Source organism: Dreissena polymorpha, chromosome 14 (assembly GCF_020536995.1).
Source record: "Dreissena polymorpha isolate Duluth1 chromosome 14, UMN_Dpol_1.0, whole genome shotgun sequence".
Classification (NCBI taxonomy): domain Eukaryota; kingdom Metazoa; phylum Mollusca; class Bivalvia; order Myida; family Dreissenidae; genus Dreissena; species Dreissena polymorpha.
In genome coordinates, this window is record NC_068368.1 from 21,087,478 (window position 1) to 21,096,911 (window position 9,434).

Below are 9,434 nucleotides of genomic sequence, written 5' to 3' on the forward strand. Positions count from 1 at the left end.
ATTGAACTTATAGCAGGACTCTAAATACGGGGAAAACTCCCTTTATATTGAACTCTACTTATAGGAAGCACTTCCCTTTACACTTCCCTTTCCCTTTTATTATCATATTCCAAATGGATAAGAACATGTTTCAGTAATTCGTTTTTAATATACGTCAGTACATACATTTGTATTTATTGCCTGCTTACTATAACAGTATTCAACAGCGAATTCTGCATTTCTGATTCACTAAATAGAGTGTGTTATATCTGGTAAAAAGTGTCGAGTTATCTGGAATCGAAGTGTCATTGTCTTTGAGATAATCGGTAAAAGAAGTGTCCATGATAATTTGACATCCAACTCTTAAAACATTTGAATTTCCTCATATACGTTAGTTAACTAAAATTTAACATGTTGTAACATTAATGGACATATTGATCTTTTATTTCGATTAGTTGGCACGTTCTTGATTTATTTCCAAGTATTTTTATTTTGCTGAAATACGTACTGATCATCGAATTCATGATGATTATCGATGAAATTTTATCTCTTTTTTATAATCCACTGTTTTTTTACGAATTTCCTGCTCCGCAATACGAAGTACTATACCATTAATCGACCAAACAATGTTACGTGTCTGAAAACCAAATGAACAGAACATAAATGCAAAAAAAGCTGAAGAACTCAACTCTCGCGCGTGGCTTTTGTTGTCATCTGGTATCGAAGTGCCATCTGTTATCAAAGTATCCGCATACCCGGCGTGATACAGAGTTCTGTTTCTGGCACATGTTTCATTGAAATGACATTTGTCAAATATGCATTTGAATAAAGTCGACGTCAAACACGTCAGTTAATTGTGCATGTGTTGATTTATTTCGTACGGTGCTCCATAAGAAAGAGCAACGCGTTTAATTATGTTTTGTATAAAACAAGTACGCTTATTATTTATGTCTCTATTTGTTTGCATGTGTTGACCAATGTTACAAGTCGTCTTAATTTTTTGTATTTATCTCAATTACTATTAGCAACGCTATTAATAATTGCACGTATAACTTAAGTTTGAGAAATATATATGTAATTTCTTTGCATTTGTTGACATATGTTACACGTCGTCTCTAATAATGTACCGCAGTTCATTTACCTCAATTGAAACATAATTGTGACATGATGAATATGTCATAACAATTCGGCGATTGCTTGATGTATGTAACGTTAGTTCATTATTATGCTTTTTTCTAAAATTCAAATCAGTCAAAGATTTCAGATCATTTTAATATTTTTATAGTAAACAGTTTAAATATTAAAGTAACATTTATACTCAAAATAAACGAACATTCCGTACAATATTACAACAAAAATAAAGTTAACACATAAACAATCAATTTTTCTTATAGCAAAATCCAATATGTCGATGCTAAAAGTAATATGTAAAATGCATATAAGTACCTTCTTCATTTTGGCATTTTTATTATTCATACCATATTACTATAATGATTGAATATAAATAATCAAACTTTGCATTGGAAAGTTGATGATGCTTCCATTGAGGATAGCCCGAAAGTCGACACATTATTCACTATTTAAACATAACGAATCATAATTACAATAAATACGTTTTAAACTATAACTATATATTTTAAATTATAACTTATTAAACGCATTCCGCATGATAACATATAAAAGTAAGTATTGTCTTTTAACCGTCACATGACGACACAGTCATAGTCAGTAACAAGTGAAATATTGTAATAATTATTAAAGTTTAATTAGCAACAAAGTACAGGTCTTTAAATAACAAATACGAATATGTTAATTTATTGTCCCCTACCGGTTTCACCGAAAGGGACTTATGGTTTTCACTCCGTTTGTCTGTCAGTCTGTCTGTCAGTCAGTCCGTCACACTTTTCTGGACCCTGCGATAACTTGAAAAGTTCTTAATATTTTTTAATAAAACTTGCAACATGGATAGATGGCAATATGGACGTTATGCACGGCTTTTTTTTTTGTTCCTACGTCAAAAATTGTGGTTGCTATGGCAACCATAATAAATTCTGAAAATGGTGGAATTTCTGACAATGGTGGAGCCGGTAGGGGACCATATTGCTTGACAATAGCCTTGTAAAATCGTATTTGACTCATATCAGCATAGCATCATCGCATATCCTCCATGAGGCGAAAACAATGATACTGAGTGATATTATTGTATTTGGTTACATGTATTCATGGTTAACATATTATATTACAAATGTAAAATAGAACATTAGTTTTTCAGTCCGTAGAAATTAATGTTATTTAAGTTCATATTGTTTAGCTAAGGTTACATTGTTTTGAAAATTCATGCACCGGGAAAAATGAACGAAAACATTCATGTGTCATTGGTTCTAGTTTAAGAAAATGAAAACTTACAACCATTATTTAATGGTGGCAAATAAACTAGTTGATGCATGTGGAAATTAAAATTAACATACAATGTAATGTTTTAAAAAGGCGTATAACATATTAAAGTAAAATTAACATCTACTTACACTATTTAAATGAACATTGTCGTAAACTCATGTATAAATATTTTTCGTTTAAAATTAAAGTAATTTAAACAGTTTATATGTGCTTGTTTCATAGACAAATGTCTTGACAAAAGCCAATTTGGGTTCCTAAATAATAGAACTGGTAAATAAATATTATTGATAAATAACAACTCCTAATGTATATATATTATTTATTTTCCTTCTCGAAAACAATTGGTGTATGTGCATGAATATGAAGAAAATAAATCCTGATCAAATAAAAGGATTTCTTTTTTCTGATATCGAGTTCAACACTAAGCTCTTTATTTTGTTTAATATTTGAAAGTGTATATCCCGACTTCACATTAAGGGTGAGGGGGGAAATTATGGGGTGTTGTGTTTAAGTACCATAACACTTGCTTCACTAGTTTGTGTTGCAATTGTGTCGATTTGCCCAATGCTTTTCTTGCAACTTATAACCTTAATGTACAGAAACTTCATACGTAGGTAGATTTTATTCAACGGATGCTAAGTTATCAAGAAGCAAAAGTCGTTCGTCCTTATTTGAGATATCTTTTTTTGGCTTATGTTTGTGTTCCTTAATTTTGTCTGGGGAATGTCTCTGACAGTTTTACGGGTATCTCTTAACTACATAAATAGAAATGTCTACTTTAGCGAGTGTGCAGCGCATGAGTACATTAACATTTTCTTCTTTAATTTAAGAAGTATTGTTTTCTTTTTGTGTAAATCAAGTCAAGGATGATAAACTTTCAACTTCATATATAATTTGATATTATATTTGATGTGTAAGGGGTGAGTGGGGCCTGCAATTCATAAGCACTTTAACTCTTGCTAACTTTGTAACAATTATTGCACATATTTTGTAATTTTTATCATATTTGTTCCGTAACATAATCCGAAAACTATAAGTGGTATCAACTTTAAACGTAGCAGATATGTTTATGATATAAAGTGCTTTTAACGTGCACAAAAACCATAAATGATGTTGTACTCTATTTATATGATTTACAGTTTTCGAAGCTTGTGGTCTTAGACTGTATTGTTCAATAGATGTAACTAATTTAATATTATTATGCTTATGCAGCACATTAACAGTTTAAAGGGGCCTTTTCACAGATTTTGGCATGTTCTGAAGTTGTTCATTAAATGCTTTTTATTGATAAATGTAAACATGTGATCGTAAAAGCTGCAGTAAAAAATAAAGAATAAAATTAAAAAAAGGAAAAAACTTTGCCTGGAGCAGGTTTAGAACCAGTGACCCCTGCTGTCCTGTCGAGGTCCTGAAGTAAAACGCTTTTACCCTCTCGGCTATTTTGCCGAGTAAACATAGATGAGTATTTTATACCTTATAAAAGCAATCTTCGTAGTGTCACAAAAGTTAACGACGACAACAGAACTCTCCAAATTATTCAATCGTTTCGCGTTGCAACGTTTATAATTTTTAGGTTTTAAAATCGTCAAAAGATGCATATAATTGCTATATTAGACCATGGTTCATGTTCAGTAAAACTGTTTCCTCACAAATATCATAACTAAAACGAAAATTTGCGAATCTGAAACAATTTGTTTCAATTTTGTCAATCATCCAAAACGTGAAAAGATTTAATGTACATTAAATGTTTGTTAATTTGTTAACGAACGTGGTCATTAATCAAATTTATGTGAACATTTAGAAAATTTATCTTTTTTTTATTTAATTTTAAAATTCATTTTCCATATTTCATTTGCCAAACGTTCAAAACAATCGTTTTCATTGCCCATTTCATCACTACTTCTGTCAGAGGACAGCAACAGCTACAAGGTTTATATAGTCAAATGCCGTCTTAATTCTTCATTAATTAAATTAATGTGCACATTTATATAAATTATGTTCTTTTTATTTATTCACTTAATTAACTTTCATTTCACTTCACTTAGCCAAACGTTCAAAACAAATAGCTACCAGGTTGATAAAGTAACATGCCGTCTGAGCTTGTCATAAATTAAGTTAAGCTGTTTTCGTTTACTTGTAAGGAACAATGCGCATTTTTCAGTGGCAAAAGCCGTTATCTGAATTTCTTTACCGAATAAGGGCATAATACTGCATTTTACAGATCAGAAACTGCAATCGCGCTGACATAGTTGGGATATATACAGGTTTAATCTATTGTGATTGGAAAACAAGTGTTTGAACTTTCGGTCACTGAAACATGGGTATTCTCAAATAACAAATATAAATAAAGCGCGGACTTATTGGCCACGTGCATGTGACTAAAATATACTTAACTATAGCAGTAGGAGATTAACTACCTGCGTCGATTTTCCGTGAAAAATCTTGATGGGGCGCCAGTTCAACAATACAAATGTATACTTCTATACATTAGTTTATTTCAAGGCAAGTGATCAGCAAAATTAATATTGCTGTAGTCCCACACACTGTGAGATGCTGCTCACATCTAAATAAAATCACATTCGATCTGTAATAAAGTCACCGTTCTAAATGCTGTTAAGATGAACCTAGGATCAGAGAAGATTGGTACAAGGAACAACGTAGTTGCAGTAATTCAAACGCTGATTGTTGATATTTGCTTTGATTTCGGTATTATTCTAGTCATTTGATGATCTGGCCGTTTACACGGAAATCCGGAATCCGCAACATTGCAGAGAAAGTCCAGAAAAAGAATCAGTCCACATGTTTTCTTCTCGAGCAGTTTATACCCTTTTTCAAAAAATTTATATTAAATGGAAATTTTTGAAATAACATAAATTGTCCCTTCTAATCTAAATTCGTGCAAAACATATTAAATCACTTATTTTGAAATGTTAGAAACTTTCCTCGGTGATTAAAACGCTCCAAACATGGTAAAATCCGTGAAATTTCTACTTCGTGGTTGCTTGATGTCAGAAAATTGCAAACAAATGCAATAACATTAAACCCTTTCTAATCCTCTTACATTAAAAATCAGATAAATGAAAATTGAACTTGAAATTCAATCATCAAGCCACGTAAATCTTTTATAATGAACATTTTTAATGAACGGTAGACTTGTTTCGAGCACCATGTCAGGGATGTCTGGAACTAATTTAAACAACTGTATTTATTCAGTGTATATCTTGTTTGTGTGGTAAATTTACTTATTGACGCCTGAACGTCGATATATTCAGAAAAATACTTATTTTATAAATTGAAATTAGAACCGTCTACTAATTAAGCTGATGTAACATCTTCTTGTCCAAGTATGCGACAGAACGGAACAGAACCGAAAGCGTATTCACATAACGTGAACTAGTCCAGTGCGTCGTTACGAAACTGACAATATATTAGCAATTAATGCACATTAATGCGAGGGTGATTAAAAAGTATCCAACAATGTGTTAAAAATTCACTAAGGCCATTAAATTACTCCACGTTTGCATCAAATCCTTCAGTTCTAATTTTAAAAGAATTTTAACAACATATCGAACGTTAGTTAAAACTTAAGTGTATTTTCTAACAAAAGTATACATCTATGCATACGAGGTCGGTTATAATTGAATTCGTCCATATTCATATTTCTAATTTCGTTATAAGGAGGACATACAATTACGAAATGATACTCGTCTTCGATATAACTTGGACTACATATTCTACATTAATGTTCGTTTTTAGGAATGTGTATATGTCCCCCAGTTTCAATTTTTAACATATGGTACGACTCCGTTCGTCAATACAACCAATTCAGCTCATGATATGTTTAACACCTAGTTCGTTTGTCAATGCAACCAATTACGCTCACGATATGTTTAACACCTAGTTCGTTTGTCAATGCAACCAATTACGCTCACGATATGTTTAACACCTAGTTCGTTTGTCAATGCAACCAATTACGCTCACGATATGTTTAACACCTAGTTCGTTTGTCAATGCAACCAATTACGCTCACGATATGTTTAACACCTAGTTCGTTTGTCAATACAACCAATTACGCTCACGATATGTTTAACACCTAGTTCGTTTGTCAATGCAACCAATTACGCTCACGATATGTTTAACACCTAGTTCGTTTGTCAATGCAACCAATTACGCTCACGATATGTTTAACACCTAGTTCGTTTGTCAATGCAACCAATTACGCTCACGATATGTTTAACACCTAGTTCGTTTGTCAATGCAACCAATTACGCTCACGATATGTTTAACACCTAGTTCGTTTGTCAATGCAACCAATTACGCTCACGATATGTTTAACACCTAGTTCGTTTGTCAATACAACCAATTACGCTCACGATATGTTTAACACCTAGTTCGTTTGTCAATATTCTGAAGATACACTGTACATTGATATTTTGATAAAGGCTGTTCTACAGATTTTCCAAATCATTATTGCCGCGACGTTTGATTTTTTTGTTATGTTAATTGTACGCTTGAAAATGTAATAAGCCAGTCAAACCTGAGAACAGAGGTCAGTCAAGGGCATTGACAAAAGTGACCGTTGTCCACCGGTGACCGTTGTTTTTGGATCACAATTTTAAGATCGTTTGTCAGTTGGTAATATTGCCATTTCGTTACCCCACCCAGTCGTTTGCATACAGTGTAAAACAAAGGCTTATTGTCGATAACTAAGCATAATAACATAAATATCTTACATTGAATAATACAGAATATTATCTATCTTTTTAATTTCATATTGTTACACTAAATAATGACTTTATCAACGCTTGTATAATTGTTAACTAATGCATCTAGTTCATTCAGTAAATAAAGCTTGTCACGTGCCATTGACCGAACAAGTCTAAAAAGCCGTTTCGCTGTCATAAACCGATAGTACGGTGTAACTGTACCGGTCTCATTCAAACAAAAAGACGCACATATTTTGTTAAAATTTATTCGTACGCAAACATCACACAAACAGCATTTTCATTCAACAACCTCATACAAAATACAAACATTCATTCATTCTTTGTTTAAAAAAAAACATAGCACATCATGCACAAAAAACAAGATAACTTATCACGCAAAAAACTTCAAAACACACACAACCATATTCACTCGCAACAATCAAAACAATTCACTCCACGCTAAAAAAAATCGTCGTTCATAAATGCCTTAAGTTTGTTCTGCATGTTGCAAATCAGTGTATGTTTTGCCTTTAAAGCCGATCACTAATCCTATTATCGCCTTCTTATAAAAACACTCGCCAAAGCTTAATGTTGTTTTGAACACTTAATCAGCAATAACGATCAATTGACTTTGTCACGCGCCCATGCGTTATGCCTGCAGACGATAATTGCTAGTAATACACATTGTTATTGTTAATTTCACCTGTTTCATGCAATCAAAATGCAGACGATAATTGCTATTAATACACATTTTTATTGTTAATTTCACCTGTTTCATGTAATCAAAATGCAAATTCAATTATAATGGTGAGACAATTATTTTTACCAGTCATGGATGCACAAACGCCGATCGTGATACTTTGTTTCGATTGTTTCTCAACACCCTTTTATTTGTTAACTCGCAGCGGGCCGTTTTTATAATATCAAAGGCAATTTCCGCTATTAGGCGCTTTACCCGTAAAATAGACGGACAAATGATGTGCTGTGTTATTAATGTTTGCGACTCGAGACGACTGACGCGTTACCGTTGTTGTCAGTTCAAACATGAATTTCGGAGTGGAATATGGTGGCCGTTGGCCACTATGGAAAGGTGATCGTTATTTTCAAGTGTAATATACAGTGATTTTCGTCGGGGGGTGAGGGTCCAGACTGACCATTGTCTGCAGGTGACCGTTATTCTCAGGTGGCCGTTAGGTCAGTTTCGACTATAGTTCGTTTGTTAATATTGTGTAGATACATTGGTAACATGATAAATGCTGTTCTACAGATTTTCAAAATCATTATAGCCGCGACGTTTGATTTTTTGTTATGTTTATTCTGCGATTGAAAATGTCATAAGCTAGTTGAAGCTATGACCCGAATGTACTTTGTATCTGCTAACGACCAATCAAAACATTAACGTCATAATCAGCTGTTTGCATTTAGGCAGGCGCTAGCAAGTAAATGAGACTAATGGGCTTCTTCATAACGAACTCCAGTTTGATCCAGAATGTCGCGTCTGATTGTGTATCACATTCACGCTTGTGTAGTGCGACGAACATAGCGCAAGGCAGCATTGAAAACATCCTCTCTCAGAATATAACAATGTTCTAGCTGCCAATCTGTACCATTATCTTATAAGCCAATCAGCGCTCAGTCAGCCAAATGCACACTCTCCACATGGAAGTGCATGAACAATGTATTTGTAACAGATCAATACTGACCTATCTCAACAGTTGTTGCGCGGTAGATACAGCATAAACAAATTATTTTAATGAAGCAATATAAATATCTCAACGTTTTCTGTGCTACAAAGTTTATTCAGCAATAAAATAATACAGCTCAGCCTGTGTACGAGCATGTTGCGACGTAATAAATGAAGTATATTTTATGCAAGCCTTTTCAGGACGAAGGAATTCACATAATCCATGGATTTTGTGCTCGCTATAAGTTACAGTTCACATACCCAGTGCCCATCTGGGTATGTAACCTTGACTCAATATTCGCCAAATTCCCAGCCGGGTATTCGCCCTAGTCCCTGTATTCGCTAAAGTAAGAATACGTAATACTCAGCTGTGGATTCGGTCTAACCATAATAGGCGCACTAGTTCGTACATCCAATAACCAGCTAAGTATTTAACACTTGCTCAATACTCGCAAAAACTTCAAAGCATTACATTTTATATTCAACAAATGACCCATTCTTTTCTATTGAAATGTATTGTCAGATCAAACATTTATAACGTAAACGAAAAAGTGACGATAAATACTCGGGCAATGCTCGGGAAATAATCGTCTCATTAATACTCAAAATTCCATAACATTTCTAACCACAATGTTTTCTTAAATACTAAACAAAACATACGAATTTAT